The sequence below is a fragment of the Elephas maximus genome, chromosome 3 (assembly GCF_024166365.1).
Source record: "Elephas maximus indicus isolate mEleMax1 chromosome 3, mEleMax1 primary haplotype, whole genome shotgun sequence".
NCBI classification, from domain to species: Eukaryota; Metazoa; Chordata; class Mammalia; order Proboscidea; family Elephantidae; genus Elephas; species Elephas maximus.
In genome coordinates, this window is record NC_064821.1 from 167439427 (window position 1) to 167456866 (window position 17440).

The 17440-nt window shown below is 42.6% G+C and overlaps 1 long non-coding RNA gene across 1 annotated transcript in view; it reads right to left on the reverse strand.

The window, feature by feature from the left end:
* Positions 1-10402: 10402 nt before the first annotated feature.
* LOC126073409 (uncharacterized) overlaps positions 10403-17440 on the reverse strand; it is a 33122-nt gene continuing 26084 nt past the window's right edge. Inside the window, exons 2-3 of the long non-coding RNA XR_007516735.1 lie at positions 15595-16585; positions 10403-10567 (exon numbers count right to left, since the gene is read on the reverse strand). This is a non-coding gene — a long non-coding RNA (uncharacterized LOC126073409). The remainder of the gene's footprint in view (positions 10568-15594; positions 16586-17440) is intronic.

The following is a 17440-nucleotide window of genomic DNA, read 5'->3' on the forward strand; positions in this document are numbered from 1 at the left end:
CCCAACCTACCAAAGCTTCGAAGGCATTGGTGGTTCAGTGGTAGATTTCTCCCCTTCCAAGTAGGACACCCAGTTCTACTCCTGGCCAATGCACTTAAAGCACAGCTACCATCCATCTGTCATTGGAGGCTTGGATGTTGCTATGATGCTGAACAGGTTTCAGTGGAGCTTCCAGACTAAGACAAACAAGGAAGAAAGGCCTGCTGAACTACTTCCAAAAACCAACCAATAAAAACCCTGTGGATCACAATTGTCCAATCCCCAACCAATCATGGGGATGGTGCAAGACCTGGCAGCGTTTCCTTCCTTTGTGCATGGGGTCACTGTGTGTTGGGTGGCTAACAGCAACACTTCAGAACACCTGGTGCCACAGAGCAGCTGCCATAAGTAGGTTCCTTCCATTGCAGTGGAGTGGATTCTGACTTACAGCAACCCTATAGTAGAGGAGTCAAGTTCTATCTGCTCCGGCGGATCTGAATCAGGAATGTAGAGAAGCCCGAAGCTCAGGGGGCTCAGGGGTAGCAGGATATGCAAGTCCAGGGATAGGTCTGAGTCAGAGAAGCCAGTAGCTAAGAGTCCGCACTAAAGAGGAAGCCAGCAAGTGTCCAGAGTCACAGTCAGAAGGGTGGGGCCGGGCTGGGCTGCAGAACAGGTTGTGGCTGTTCCTACGCCTTTGAGTGCTCAGGTTTTGCGTGGGCTGTGGGGCCCAGTGCCTGTCCTTGGGGCATCTTTAAGGAACTTCAGGACCTCTGCCTTCAGGTTCAAAGGTGGGAAAGTACAAGGTGTGTTTGGGGCATGGGAAAGAGAACAGAGTGACTGGAGCTGTGTCGCACCAGACAGGAAATGGAAAAGGGGCTTCAAGGCAGGGGGGTAGGTGGTGGGGACCTGGAAGGCTGGCTCAGCGGTGGGTGTTATCCTAGAGACCACTGAGGGGAAGGATGGGACTACAACCATGCCCCCATGATTGTATGCAAATTTTGGTATGCTTTTCTGGGAAGAAGATCATAGCTTTCACCACATTCTCAAAAATGTTTCGATCACAGAATAGTAAACAAGCACTATGTTAGAGGCTTTTGAGCAGGTTTCGGGAGTATCGCTCTGGCAACGGTGTGCATGATAGAATGGCGTTTCACTAGTTTCCCTGGTGGAAAAATATGTTCCATGGCAAGAGAGTGGGTAAATATTTGAGAACTGACATTTGGTTGTTTAATAAGATTGTCTGCCTCTCTGCCTGTGAATTAGAAATTTTTATTTTCTAGTAGAGGTAGCCCTCAACTCAATATATACGCCTGTTAAGTTCACTGGGCAATAGCTGTCCAGCAGTGTGATCTCCGCTGTTTCCAAAGGGAGCCATTTTTCCTTTGTTCCTTCCCCCACAGCAGACTTGAACTCTGCCTGGGGCTGCCTTGGACTCTGCCTGGGGCCTGCTTTTCTCACCTCATGCCGGTGCTAGTCAGGTGCTTGGTCTTTTATTTATTCTTTCAATACGTTATCTTTTGAGGCCAGGTGGTGAATTAGTGTTGCTCCTTGATCTCAAGTAACCCACAATGCATTGGGCGAGACAGAGGGAGAGTCACAATTGTAGTACTCTGTGAAGGGAATAAGCGTGGGGTTCCTCTCCAGCACAGAACAGGGAAACTAAGCCAGGCCTGGCCATCCTGTGCTGTCGTGGCACTGATGACTGCAAGGGTAGAGGGAAAGGCTTCCAAGGTGAGGCCTCATCTTGTTTCCGTGCTGAAATGCCTAGTAGCCCCATTGTTTGTCCTCAGATATGTAGATAAATCTCACATCAGCTTTCTCTACAGCCTGAGATCAACCACTATTGGCTTTTGGGCGCTTTTCCACTGTTCTTTACAGATTCTAGAAGGTGGAGGAGAAAGAAACAGGCCTCAGAAGAAACTGGAAACACATTTTTAATGCAATCACAATCAAGTTACATTGTTTTTGAGATTGAGGACATTTGTCTTCTGAATCGTCCACCTGGCAGATGCCTCTTTCTTCACTCACACATCTGCTGACATCTGTGCAGAGGCCTCGTGGTAGGACACTCCTCCTTCCCCAAGGATGGTCCCAGGGAGTGACCTTGGGGTAAGCCGCCTTTCCCTTTTCTGTCCTTCCCACCCCGCAGCCTCACAAACCACACTTGATTTTCCTGAAGGGTGGGGGATCACAAAAGTAAATGGCAACATCTGATGGAGGGATTCCCTGGGTAGCGCAGACAGTTAAGTGCTGGGCTACTAACCAAAAGATTTGTGGTTTGAACCCACCCAGAATTGTCCTGGAAGAAAAGCTTTTTGATCTGCTTCCAAAAGGTCACAGGCATGAAGACCCTATGGAGCACAGCTCTACTCTACAACACATGGGTTTTCCATCACTTGATGGCAATTTTCTGATGCAGCCTGCCAACAATGATGTTATAATGTAGGAGAAAAGATTCAGGCACCTTCCATCTGTGCGCTGTGTGTGTGATTGTAAACAACAGAGAGAGAAGTTTTAAACTGCCCACTTCATATAATTCTCCTCCTGACCCAAGAGTAAAGCATCAGAGAAGTTTAACCCCGCATAGGGAAGCCCACAGGGACTCTTGAATTTCTTGTGCTGCTCTCCTATCCTCAGTTTCTCCCTCCTCTAGTCAGTGGCCTGCAAGGCAAATTTCTGCCCCTCCCCTTTTAGAGAATCCCTTTTCCTACCCACAAGGTTGGTTTTGTCTTAGAACCCTCTTCCTCCCCCCAGATGGACATGGTAGTTCCTGGCGATACTTTCCCCAAATCTGATGTACTCAGTTCCTCTACACTACTCCTAGGACTGGGATGAGGGGGAAGAGGTGGTGGGTGTAGACCTCAGCAGGGTATCCCAGGCTGGATCTGAGTGCTCCTACCCAGTGTCCTGTTGATCTGTTGTGCGACTATTGAATCAGACGCACACACATATCTCCTAAAGACAAAATTCTCAGAAATGGCACAGTCTAGTACCATACGTGGACCTCGCCAGATGGAATACACAGGAATCAAATCGACTACATCTGTGCAAAGAGAAGATAGAAAAGCTCAATATCATCAGTCAGAACAAGCCCAGGGGCCAACTGTGTAACAGACCATCAATTGCTGATATGCAAGTTCAAGCTGAAACTGAAGAAAATTAGAATAGGTCCATGGGAGCCAAAGTACAACCTTGAGCATATCCCAGTTGAATTTAGAGACCATCTGAAGAATAGATTTGACGCTTTGAACACTGATGACTGAAGACCAGATGAGTTGTGGAATAACATCAAGGACATCATCCGTGAAGAAAGCAAGAGGTCATTAAAAAGACAGGAAAGAAAGAAAAGACCAAAATGGATATCAGAAGAGACTCTGCAGCTTGCTCTTGAATGTCAAGTAGCTAAAGCAAAAGGAAGAAATGATGAAGTACAAGAGCTAGACAGAAGATTTCAAAGAGTGGCTCAAAAATACAAAGAAAGTATTATAATGACATGTGCAAAGACTGGAGCTGGAAAACCAAAAGGGAAGAACACACTCAGCGTTTCTCAAGCTGAGAGAACTGAAGAAAAAATTGAAGCCTCGACTTGCAACATTGAAGGATTCTTTGGGGAAAATATTAAACAATGAAGGAAGCATCAAAAGAAGATGGAAGGAATATACAAAGTCATTATACCAAAAAGAATTGGTTGATGTTCAGCCATTTCAGGAGGTAGCATATGATCAGGAGCCGATGGTCCTGAAGGAAGAAGTCCAAGCTGCACTGAAGGCATTGGCAAGAAACAAGGCTCCAGGAATTGACAGAATACCAATTGTGATGTTTCAACAAAGGGATGTAGCATTGGAAGTGCTCATTTGTCTATGCCAAGAAATTTGGAAGACAGCTACCTGGCCAACCAAATGGAAGAGATCCATATTTATGCCTATTCCCAAGAAAGATGATCCAATCGAATGTGGAAATTATAGAACAATATCATTAATATCACACGCAAGTAAAATTTTGCTGAAGATCATTCAAAAGCAGCTATAGCAGTATATCCACAGGGAATTGACAGAAATTCAGGCAGGTTTCAGAAGAGGACGTGGAACCAGGGATATCACTGCTGATGTCAGATGGATCCTGGCTGAAAGCAGAGAATACCAGGAAAGATGTTTACTTGTGTTTTATTGACTATGCAAAGGCATTCAACTGTGTGGATCATAATAAATTATGGATAACACTGAGAAGAATGGGAATTCTAGAACACTTAACTGTGCTCATGGAGAACCTTTACATAGATCAAGAGGCAGTCGTTCGAACAGAACAAGGGGATACTGAGTGATTTAAAGTATGGAAAGCTGTGCATCAGGGTTGTATTCTTTCACCATACCTATTCAATCCGTATGCTGAGCAAATAATCCGAGAAGCTGGACTATGTGAAGAAGAACGGGACACTTCCAGGCTGAAGATAGTTAAATCTTCCCCCAAACTGACCAATTTGAAGACCCCCATTTTGGTCCCACTTTGGCCTCAATTGTGCTTTGCCCTAGAGATGCAGATAAAACTCATAGCTGTACAGCAGGGTAATCAGTGAGCTGCAGTTATTGGCCAGGTCTCCTTGCCCCTATGTCTCTGACAAAACATTTGTGTGTTGGCTTCAGGCGCCTTCCATCTGCTGAGCCCTACAGTCGTTTCTCAGAAGCTTTCCTGTCAGCGCACTTGGCTGATGCTGCAGAGAGAGACAGAGCATTACCATTGCACAACACAGGAATCTGCACCCAGGTTGCACCCTGCCCTAAGCGTGTTAACCTAGCTCATTTCTTTCCTCTTGCTTCGTGCTGTAAATTTTAAATGAATTTAATAAACTGTGTCGTTGGAGCATCTTAATTTGGTCTGTGGGCTTTTCTCTTCCGTGACCTCTGGGACAAGTCCCCTGATAGTATACTTGGAGGGTACCACGGCATCAAGGTAATTTCCCACAGTGTCCAAAGACCAGGCACCAGCTTTGCAATGACACTTTTCTGTACCTTAGGCCACATCACAGTTCTATTCTCTATAGGCAGTGGGACTGGGATAGGGACAATGAGGAACAATACCCCTCCACACCCTCACCGGGGTGATGGGTTTCACTCTTCTACTTAAAGCAACTTTCCATAAATATTTGGCTTTGCTTTTCAGGGACTGGCAGACTGGTGAAAAACTGTGAAATTACCTTCTGTTCTGCGGTAGTTGGTTATAGGAAAGGTAGTTTCACTAGTCAGAGGCTCTGAAGGGAGACAGAACATAAAAGCAGAAGTCCCAGCCCTCCTCCTGTGGGATCCCCAACCTCAGGCCATCATGGAGGTCGCCTCCAGGTTGGAAACAGGGTCTTTACTCTCCAATGTATACAGGGTGTGTACTAGAGTTTGGAGTGGCACAGAGTAGGCATTGTTGTTGTTGTTGTTGTTAGTTACCGTTGAGTCACCTCAGACTGGTGGCAGCCTTATCTATAACAGAATGAAACGTTGGTCGCTAGTATGCTTGAGTCCATTGTTGTGGCCACTATGTATTTTGAGTGCCTTTCAACCTAGGGGGCTCATCTTCCAGCACTGTATCGGACAGTGTTCTATTGTGATCCATGAGGTTTTCATTGGCCAATTTTCGGAAATAAATCACCAGGCCTTCCTTCAGTTGGTCTCAGTCTGGAAGCTCCACTGAAACCTGTCTACCATGTGTGACTCTCCTGGCATTTGAAATACCGGTGGCACAGCTTTCAGCATTATAGCAACACACAAACCACCACAGTACAACAAACTGACAGATGGGTGTTGGGTCTAGGGGTTAAGCTCTTTAAAAGCAAAGACTCATTTTTCTTTGACGCCCCAGAACCTACATTCTGCCGGCACATTATAGGTGCCCAGGGAAAGTTTGTTAAATTGAAGAGGAGATGGTGAGAGAACCTGCTGCCTGGCTTGCAATGAGAGGAAACTCATTTCTGGCATGACATTGGAAATCTAAATGCAGCTTTCCCTAGAAGCTTCCATTACACACGGTGATGACATTCTTTGCTACTGCAGCACGGTGCCAAAGGAGTTAAGTAGCCTTCTACCAACTGATCTGGGGACATAACCAGCATAATAACTTTATTTTCCTATAGGAAAATGCATCACAAATTTCAATTTGTAAATAGGGTGCAATATACATCACTCCCATTGCCAGCCCCACCCCCTAAATTCAAATGTGTCCATGTACTGGTGAGAATACGGGCAAGGGTCCAGTTTCCACCTATCCTGTCATCTCCCTTCACCCAAAATACACACAGTGATTTTGAACTCTGTCCTCCTTGCAGCCTAGATGCCGTAATGCCCCAGGGGCAGAAACTGTTCCTGGTTTTCACACCTTCCTCTCAATGTTCACTCACAGCTCCCAGTAAATTCTGAATGTGGATGCAAGAAATAGGATAATCACTACACTGCATCTGAGGAGAGACTCATTTTCCACTAACACCTTCTCCCTGGGAAGTGGGAGGGGCAGGTTGTAAAGGGTGGGTGATGGGGAAGAGCAAGTGCAGCTGTGCTCACACCACCCTAGTCCAACGGCACACCCACTCATTCCCAAGTAGGGTGAGCCAATACAACTGTAGCCTCTTCCTCCCTTTCACTTCAATTATTCTGCCTGACTTAGTCCTCTAGTCTTAGTGGTAAATGAGAGGTTTCTACCTCGTAAAATAATGTTGTTAAGGAAAAGACTCAGTTTACTAAAAAAAAAAATACTAGAGACTGAATATTTTGAAAGGAGCCCTGGTGGTGCAATGGTTAAGGGCTTGGCTGCTAATGGAAAGGTGGGAGGTTCAAACCCCTTAGCCGCTCTGTGGGAGAAAAGACCTGTCAATCTGCTCCTGTAAAGATTTCGGCCTAGGACACCCTATGGGACAGTTCTGCTCTGTCCTGTAAGGTCTCTATGAGTTGGAATTTACTCAGTGGCACACAACAACAACAAATATCTTGAACCATGAACTGAACATGGTAAACAGTTGCAAATCGTAGAGGTTCCTATAATATCAGGTTATGCAAACCTTTTAAGAATAGCTTGGGAAATGATTTCTGGGGAATTTTTTGCAGCCTCACATATTGGAGTTGATCAGAGGTTCTCAACCAGGGATGATTTTGTCTCCATGAGATGTTTGGCAATTTTGGGAGACATTTTTGGTTTTCATGACCTTGGGGGAAGAAGCTTTACCGGCATCTATCGAGTAGAGACCAGAAATGGTGCTAAATATCCTTCTATGCACAGGATGGCCACCCACAACAAAGAATTATCTGGCCTAAAAAATGTTAATAGTGCCAAGGTTGAGAAACACTGAGTTCGACTGGCTATATCTGGTCTGTCACCATAATGACCATATAGTAGACCCTTGACCTTCTCTAGAGAAACATCCAGAAACCATTAGAAAACCTCATATTTGCAAAGACTAAAATGTGTATAAAGGTGATGACTTTCTTCTGAATTTTATTTCCTTATACAATCACTGGTTTACTGTACAGGTTTTCATACCATGATTTAATAATTTTTAACTTTTCCTTTGAGTTTGATCTCTCACTGTTAACCATTTTTCACAAATCAATCAAGTTTTTATTACTTTAGGCAAATAATTATGGAGGGAACAGAAACTACAAAGTGTATTGATTTGAAGTGGCTAGCTCATTCACCAATTATGTGACTGTGGCAGGTTGTATTTTCCAAAAATGTTTGTATCAATATCTCTCATACCACATAGTCTTCTTATAATATGACTTTGGCACTCTTATTATCGAGAGGAGGGGCCCATGTTCCATCTTGTTGATTCTGGGAGGGCATAAAACTATGGCAGAAGTTACACGATGAGACTTCTAAGGCTAAGTCATAAAAAGCAACATAGCTTCCTCTTGATTTTCTTGGTATCTAGCCGCCATGCTGTGAGGAAGCGCAAGCATCCACATGGAGAGTCTATGTGTACGTGTTCTGGCCAACAGCCTCAGTTGAGGAGTTCAGGTCCCAGCTGACAGCCATAATTAATCACCAGAAACATGAGTGAGCAAACCTATAGATAATTTTTGCCATCAACCCTTGAGTTACCCTCAGTCATTTAAGACTTCCCAACTAAGGCACCAGACTTTGTGGAGCAGGGACAAGCTATCCCCACTGTGCCCTTAATGAATTCCTGACCCACAGAGTCTGTGAGTATAATATAATTGTTGTGTCAGGCTACAAAGTTTTGGGGTAATTCATTGTGTAGCAAAATGTAAGTGAAACAGTGACAGTCATCTAGTGCTGCTATAACAGAAACACCACAAGTGGATGGCTTTAACAAATAGAAATTTATTTTCTCATAATCTAACTGGGTTTAGAAGTCCAAATTCAGGGCATCAGCTCAGGAGAAGGCTTTCTCTCTCTGTTAGCTCTGGAGGAAGGTCCCTGTCATCAATCTTCCCATGGTCTAGGACCTTCTCAGTGCAGGGACCCTGGGCCTAAGGACACGGTCTGGTTCTGGTGCTACTTTCCTGGTGGTATGAGGTCCCCCTGTCTCTGTTCTCACTTCTCTCTTCTCTGTCTCAAAAGAGATTGGCTTAAGATACTATCTAATCTTGTAGAGCTCATCAATATAACTGCCACTAATCCATTTCATTACATCATAGTGATAGGATTTACAACATATAGGGTAATTGCATCAGATGACAAAACGGTAGACAATCATACAATACTGGGAATCATGGCCTATCCAAATTGACAGATATTTATGGGGGGACACAATTCAATCAATGACAGTGACTCTCAAATATATATAAAATACATCCTACAGTAAAACTTACAAATTACTATACTCGTAGACTTGCAGGAAAGCTGATAAACGCTCAAAACCACAAATTCTAAATTCTCCATTGTCAAAGATCGTCTTCTAAAATGACAAGTGTGTCAAACATATCAGCACTCTCCTATCCTATGCCTAAGGCAGATGTCACTAGTTAATTATAGAACGCTTTTTTGATGAGCGGGGATCCAGACTTAAAAATCATTAATGAAGCATTCAACAAAGCACTCCACAACCAAGAGACTGAGGCTGGCACACAATTTGAAATTTTTTCCTATTCCCAATGTTCTGTGTAAGAGTTGAGACTGATTTCTACCGGCTTATACCAAGGCAGGAGGATTTAACTATTGTTTAGTCAGGTGCACACAAAATGATGTATGGCTTTGCAGTACCTGTTTGCAAAATTCCTCTTATATTAGCTTAGTAGATGAATATGGTAGGCATCCTTTCTATCGTGATTTTTTAGTATTTGGCCATAAAACAACAATAGTAATCTATTGATGCTGCAACCCACTTTCATTAAAAACAAACAAAACTAAATCCCCGGTACATCAGAAAAATATTTAATCCTTTAAAACAAAAACAGTTGAAGAATCCCCCAAAAAAAAAAAAGACTAATATGATGAGATGAAGACTAATATGATGAGATGAAACCACACATCTAATCAGTGATTGAAGGTTGTCAACTTTATGGCATAGTTCAGAGGTGGAATCTTTGATTTTAGTTTGATGAGGCAAGCTCACAGTGAAAGGGGCCATTGGTACCTGTATTATTTTTATGTTTGTTCAAGGCACGTTATTATAATAGGTCAAGAAAAGAGCATGAAGTGAATATGCCCTCTCTTTTTCAATTTTCTGTTTGTGAATTTGATGTCTTCACTCTATGACTGACAGCTGAATTTCTCTCTCTCATCTACCAGGGATTCTGGGAAGTCTGAAGTTGTTTATTTTTAAAAGGAATGTAACAACGGTTGTTTGAAGAAAATGACTGAGGTGATTGGATTCTTGGGCAGGCAGGCAGACTACATGACTGAGGTAGTTTTTAACCCAAGATTTTAGAGACTCTAGAGACATCATAGTCATCCGTCCTTTCTTGGTGGCTTTTTAAACTTTGAATCAAGTCACCTGTAAAAGGGGGTATAGGTGGGGAGAAGGAAATGTCACAGCAACAGAAATTCTCTAATTGTCCTTTTGAGAACATTTTTTTAAGTCATAATTTTACAAAGGCAATGCCTGAGGAATAATTTGGGGATAATTAAAAATTGCCTTCTGCACCCCTCTGGCTACCTTCCTGTGTCATCTCTCTTTCAAACATCCCCTACTCTCTTCCTGCCCCGTTTCCCCAACAACTACAATAACAAACAAAAAACCTGGGTTCATGTTTCCACTTGGATCCTGGAACAATGTTTACCTCCCTAGTCCCTGTTAGGGCTTCCTGTGCTCTGTTCCACATCTCTAGAAAAACTATGTGACTCCTTGGTTAATGTGATAAACTGATTCATGATGACGTAATCTTCTCCTATTAAGAGTCACTGCCCCACTGGAAAAAGAAATCATTGAGAACCATATAAATGGAAAGCAAATGGATTTCATTGTTTTGTTTATTTAGTTCTTGTTGTTAGTTGCCACAGAGTAGGCTCCAACTCCTGATGTCTCCATGTATAACAGAACAAAATGTTGCCAGGTCCTGTGCCATCTTCATGATTCTTGCTATGCTTGAGTCCACTGATAGATTGTGTTCATCTACCTCTTTGGGGGTTTCCTCAGTTTTTGCTGACCCTCCTGTTGTGGAGACAAAATCATCCCTGGTTGAGAACCACTAACCAACTCTAATGTGTGAGGCTGCAAAAACATCATGTTCTTTTTCAGTGATTAGACCCTCCTGATGACACATCCAAAGTAACTGAGTCAAAGTCTCAGACCATATTCTGTGATGTATAGGGTTTTCATTGGCTAATTTCTAGAAGTAGATCTCCTGGCCTTTCTTCCTAACCTGTCTTAGCCTGGAAGCTCCACTGAAACCTGTCCATCATGGGTAACCCTCCTGGTATTTGAAATTTCAGTGGCATAGCTTTCAGCATCATAGCAACACACAAGCCACCACAGTATGACAAACTGACAGATGCATGGTGATGTTTATTTGTTGTTGTTAGGTGCCATTGAGTCAGTTTCATATCATAGCGACCCTGTGTACAACAGAAGGAAACACTGCCCGGTCGTGTGCCATCCTCACAATCGTAGTTATGCTTGAGCCCACTGTTACAGCCACTCTGTCAATCCGTCTTGTTGAGGGTCTTCCTCTTTTTCGCTGACCCTCTACTTCATGAAGCATGACGTGCTTCTCCAGCGACTGATCCCTCCTGATAACATATCCAAAGTATATGAGACAAAGTCTCGCTATCCTTGCCTCAAAGAAACAGTCTGGCTATACTTCTATGACAGATTTGTTCATTCTTTTGGCAGTCCATGGTCTATTCAATATTCTTCACCAATACCATAATTTATTTATTTAGAAGACTGTATAAAAATATAAGGAGTCCTGGTGGTACAAATGGATAAGTGCTTATCTACTAACTACAAGTTTGGTGGTTCAAACCCACCCAGCCACTCCTTGGGAAAAAGCTCTGGCCATCTGTTTCCGTAAATATTACAGCCAAGAAAACCTATGGCGCGGTTCTACTCTGTCACATGGAGTTGCTATGAGTCAAAATTGACTCAATGGCACCTAACACAACAATATAAAAACTTAAAATTCCAAATATTGTAAAAATGTGTATGGACATTAACTTCTCACAATAACCCGGTGAGATATATATTATTGTCACTATTTTCATGGTACAGAAATGGAAGCTTAGGAATGTCAAGAGACTGCCCACGGTCCCAGAATTCAAACCCAGGTTGGCTTGACTACAAAGCACATGCTCTTAATTGCTATGCCTCACTGCCCCTTGTTATATATCTTGGCTTTGAGAGTTTTAATAGGATGGTGTTTCCTAGGCAGCTTGAAGGAACGAGAGGATTTTACCATCCTGGTTCCTGATAACCAACATTAAAAACAGAGCACATATTTATGACTGTGGTTATTCTGGAACCCTTAGCAAATGATTTGCTTTGGATAGCTGCAGGTTTACTCATTTAAACACCAGTTTTCAAATGTGCATGGAAATTTTTTGTAAGTGCATTATGCAATTTCTTGCCTTCTTAAACTGGATATTCTAAACATAATTTAGCCTTTAGCCTTTCCTTATATTCTCAAGGTTCACCAATGTGAACATTAGCTATTGTTAACTAGACTGCAATACAGCAATGCCCTCAGGGACTGTTGAAGTACATAGGGCTGTTTTTAACCTACATTTTAAGTGGTCCCAGGCTACTGTGCTATTTGAGTTCCTGTGTCTGCTTTCCATAGATTTTCTGCCATGCTGTCAGGCTCCTGGGTGTGGAATCTCCGTGCTATTAGTATCCGTCTGTATCATTTAGTCTGCTGCTTCTAATTTGTGGAGGATGTGAAATCCTGGTATTTAGGTATATTTTGTCTGAAACAAGAGTAAATATTCATCGAATGGCTGAAGATCTTTCTTGTGAGTTGGGAACATGAATTTTAGTGAATAGAATTTATACCTATTTTCACTTTCTGATTCTGTAGGTCAGTAATTGATGAGATTGTTAGTTAACCAATGTACTAGAAATATCCAATGGTACCTACCTGCCCACATCCTCCTTTAAGGGAAATTGTCCCACCTACCACAGCCTCTGCTTCTTAGGTGGCCATGTTTTGCCCTGCTTAACCACGATCTCCCCACATCATACGTACTACATGGGACTGTATGAGTGGAGCACCTGACTCAACAGACCACAGCCTGGACAATGACCATGATGAAATGATAAAGTGAGTTTTGCCATTCCAGCTCTGGAGAATTCGAATTGGGAAATATATTGAGGCAAGTTGGTTAGGGATGGCATTTGAAACAGAAAGTTCATGAGGTAGAGTAATGGTGACCCATGAGGCCACACTGTATCATGGGCCATGTTAAGTGAGGAAGCAGCAGAATCTCTAAGAAAGGCCATTGGGAGAAAAAGGAGAAGGAAGCAAATGCATGGAGAGAGGAAGATGCTGCAGGCAGAGGGAGAGGAGAGAGAAGGAGAATGGAAAGGAGTTAGGGAGGGAAAATGGAGAGGGAGGAAAGAGGAGAGGGAGAGGGAGAGAGAATATGAATAAAAATGATGAGATTCTGAACATGCGTATCTTTACTCCAAACACCAGTTTTCTTGAGGGAACTAGAGTGGATCTCTGTACCTACCACCCAAAAGAAGCTAGTGATAAAAATGAAATTGTTGAGAGCTGAGTTGTTAGTGTGACTTCCTACATTTTCTGGACCCTGCACCAGAATAAAAATACAAGCAATTTAGGTATATAAGAGAAATGACAGAACCTGACATGGAGACACTTAAAGTCAGAATTAACACAAAAGACAAGCCTATATGAAGAAAAAGACGGTAGCTAATGGTTATGCCAAAACACAGAACCAGCATCCTATTATAACTTGAGTTATAGAATTATTCTCGGTGGAATAATTCTTCCACCCAGAAAGAAAGATTAAGAATCTGTATAATAAAAATGTAAAACAATCAAAAGAAGCCCTTGGGTCATGCTAAGGTTCTTTTTTTAATTAGGCGATTGCAACCTGCATACAATTCCTGGTTACCTATGTGTGTGAGCGTGTAAGGGTTTGTGCGTTTGTGTGAGTGTAAGGGAAGTGTCACACTGGGGCAAGGGGAGGGATGACCATTCCCATGAGGTCCTACAACAGCCTGTGCAGAGACACAGCTAGACAGGTATTCCCATGGGAGTCTGCTGGGAAGAAAGCAGACTTGGAGGCAGACAGTAACAGGATGAGCCAAATAAGAGGCCAAGCTCTTCTCTTGCCCATTCTCAATGGCGAATGTGGCAGAGTTTTCTTACCTCAACAGAGGTTAGTGTGGCCAGCTGGAGGTCCTTATCCCATCAGGGAGTTAACTAAGGTCAGAAAATACTGGACGCATGTACTTCCCATGCATCACACATAACTCAAAACCTCTGACCTCCAGGGGTTTCTTAGCAGTTGTCCTGGCCTCATGCACAAAGCTAGGGAAAGCCAGTTGTGGCTGTGGTCCATTCAGGTGATGACTAGTGTTCCAAGGGTGTGTTGCTGGAATAGGGAGACAGAGGCCAGTCTAAAAGGAAGCCAAGGTTATCACTGGAAACACAAGAGAATGGGTCAAATGAGAAAAGGATAAGCAAAACTGATCTAGGAGACGTGAGAATGATACACCAAAGCACCAGGTATACAGGACCGGGTTATTCGGGTGTATGCCTGACAGAGGAGACCTGGTGGCACAGTAGTTAAGTACTCGACTGCCAACCAAAGGGTCGGTAGCTTGAATCCATTAACTACTCCTTGGAAACTCTATGGGTCAATTATACTCTGTCCTATAGGGTCGCTATGAGTCAAAATCAAGTCAACTGCAGTGGATTTGGTTTTCATTTGTTTTGGATGGCAAGACTTTGGCATTTGCTTTGGACATGTTATCAGGAGGAACCAGTCCCTGGAGAAGGACATCATGCTTGGTACAGTAGACGGTCAGGGAGGTCAGTTGAGGAAACCCTCAATGAGAAGGATTGACACGGTCCCTGCAACAATAGGCTCAAACATAGCAAGAATTGTGAGGATGGTACAGGACTGGGCAGCCTTTCATTCAGTTATACATGGGGTCACTGTGAGTCAGAACTGACTCCACAGCACCTAACAACAACAACCTAACGAATAGGCTGTGCTGGGAGGCTGCCCCCTTGGCTCACTGAAGGAGTCAGGCTGGGGATGAGCTGAAAACCAGTAACTTCCAGACACCAAATTTTGCCCCTACAGTAGCTAGTTACAGAGAGAAATAAAAAGGGAAAGAGAAAGAGAAGGGGAAGTTGAGTGGAGGAGACGGAGACGAAGCTGGACAGAAAGGGAGGGAGAGAGAGAAACAGACAGGGAGATGACTTAAAGGAGTGCAACTAGAGCTCACAAGGTGTGGCCCAAGGAGTTAATAGCTTCCCTAGAAAAAGTTCCTTCTTTCTGATGACAAAACAAAATCCCTACCAAAATCAAAGCCACGATTGAGGTAATCACCATGAAAGAAATAAGAGGGTTTCATGATCTCAGAATTGAAAGTAAGTAACCTTTGGCCTAGATTCTGGCAACTAAATTTGCATTGCTCATGATAGCATCATTAATTGCCATTTGAACCCTGTGTCAACAGATTTTTTAAAACTGAACCCTAAGTGCAGTGTAATTGGCGAGAGAGGCAGTCCCTGCCTCAGGGACTCTGGGGATACTATTTGCAGGAGGACCACTAAGTGTTCTGGGTTAAACAAAGATGAGGCCTGGAGTCAGGAGACTAAGGGAAGCCCCTGTCCCTCGTACACTGTCCTGGGTGGCAAGAAACTCACCCTGAAGTGAGAGAGGACAAAGGTGTGTGAGCTCCTTCCACAGAGACACCTGGTGTCATCCTCATTTCTCGGTGACTTGACCCACCTGACCATGCCCTCCTTCTCAAAGCATTTCTTTTCTTGGATCCTGGGACAGTACACTTCCCTGGTTTATCTCTTCTTCCTTCATTCATGCCTGCTCTCTCTCAGATTTGTTTTTCCTTTTACTGCACTACATGAAAATTTCAAACACGTACAAAAGTAGAGAAAATAGTACAGTGAAGGCCCATGTGCCCATCATCAAGCTTCAGTAACAGTCAACGCATGGCCTATCTTATTTGCTCTAGACTCTCACCTGCTTTACTGCTCCCTGAAAATTATTTAGGATTAAATTATTCAGAATTAAAACCTCCAGCGCTGTATCTGATGGTTGAAACATCTCAGTTGGTATTCTGTCAATTCCTGCAACCTTGTTTTTCGCCAATGCTTTCAGTGCAGATTGGACCTCTTCCTTCAATGCCATTGGTTCTTGATCATATGCTACCTCCTGAAATGGTTGCATGTCAACCAATTCTTTTTGGTACAGTGATTCTGTGTGTTTGTTCCATCTTCTTTTGATGTTTCCTGCGTTGTTCAATATTTTGCCCATGGAATCCTTTGATATCGCAACTTGAGGTTTAAATTTTTTTCTTCAGTTTTTTCAGCTTGAGAAATGCCAAGCATGTTCTTCCCTTTTGGTTTTCTCACTCCAGGTCTTTTCACATTTCATTATAATACTTTACTTTGTCTTCTTGAGCTGCCCTTTGATATCTTCTGTTCAGCTCTTTTACTTCATCATTTCTTCCATTCACTTTAGCTACTCTACATTTAAGAGCAAGTTTCAGAGTCTCTTCTGACATCCATTTTGTTTTTTTCTTTCTTTCCTTTTTAATGACCTTTTGCTTTCTTCATGTATGATGTCCTTGATGTCATTCCACAGCTCATCAGGTCTTTGGCCATTAGTGCTTAATGCATCCGATCTATTCTTGAGATGGTCTCTAAATTCAGGTGGCATGTACTTAAGGTCATATTTTGGCTCTTGTGGATTTGTTTTATTTTCTTCAACTTCAACTTGATCTCGCATAGGAGTAATTGACTGTTCTGCAGTAGGTCGCTGTTCTTGTTCTGAGATGATACTGAGCTTCTCAATCAACTCTTTCCACAGATGTAGTCAGTTTGATTCCTGTATATTCCATTTGGTGAGGTCCATATGTATAGTTGCCATTCATGTTGTTTAAAGGAGTATTTGCAATGAGTAAGTCATTGATGCCTTGCAAAATTCTATCATGCAATCTCTGGGGTCATTTCTACAAAAAAAAAAAAAAAAATTTTTTTTATACCCCACCAAAATGAAAAAAAAACTCCTTAATATCATCAAATACCTAGTCAGTGTTCACATTTCCCCAACTCTCCTATAGTCTTTTCTTTAATGGTTTGTTTCAATCAGTATCCAGACAAGGCTCATATATTGCTTAATTTTGAATATACCATAGACTGCCAGAAGAATGAACAAATCTGTGTTGGAAGAAGTACAGTCAGAATGCTTCTTAGAAGTGAGAATAGTGAGACTTCATCTCACTTACTTCGCACATGTTATCAGGAAGGACCAAGTCTTAGAGAAGGATATCATGCTTGTAAAGTAGAGGGTCAGGGAAAAAGAGGAAGACCCTCAATGAGATGGACAGACACAGTAGCTGCAACAATGGGCTCAAACATAGTAACTGGGCAACTTTTTGTTGTGTTATACGTAGGTTTCTATGAGTTGGAAATGACTCGACAGCACCTAACAACAACAATTTACCTCTTAAGAGTCTTTAATTTTTAGATTCTCCCTCCAAGTCTTTTTTTTTTTTTTTTCCTTTTCTTGCAATTTGTCTGTTTAAAAACTAGATGTTTATCCTATAGAATTTCCCATAGTCTGGATTTTGCTGATTATATCACTATGGTTTCTTTAACATGTTACTCTATCCTTCGTATTTCCTGCAAGTTGCTAATTAAATTTAGAGGTTTGATGAGATTCAGGTTGCACTTTTTGGCAACACTTCATAGGTGGTATTGGAGGTATGTAATGTATGGTTGAGTCTTTTTATAATGTTAGAACCCATTAATGATCACTGCCTAATGATTAATTCCATTAATTCAGTAGAGTGTTGCAAAATGGT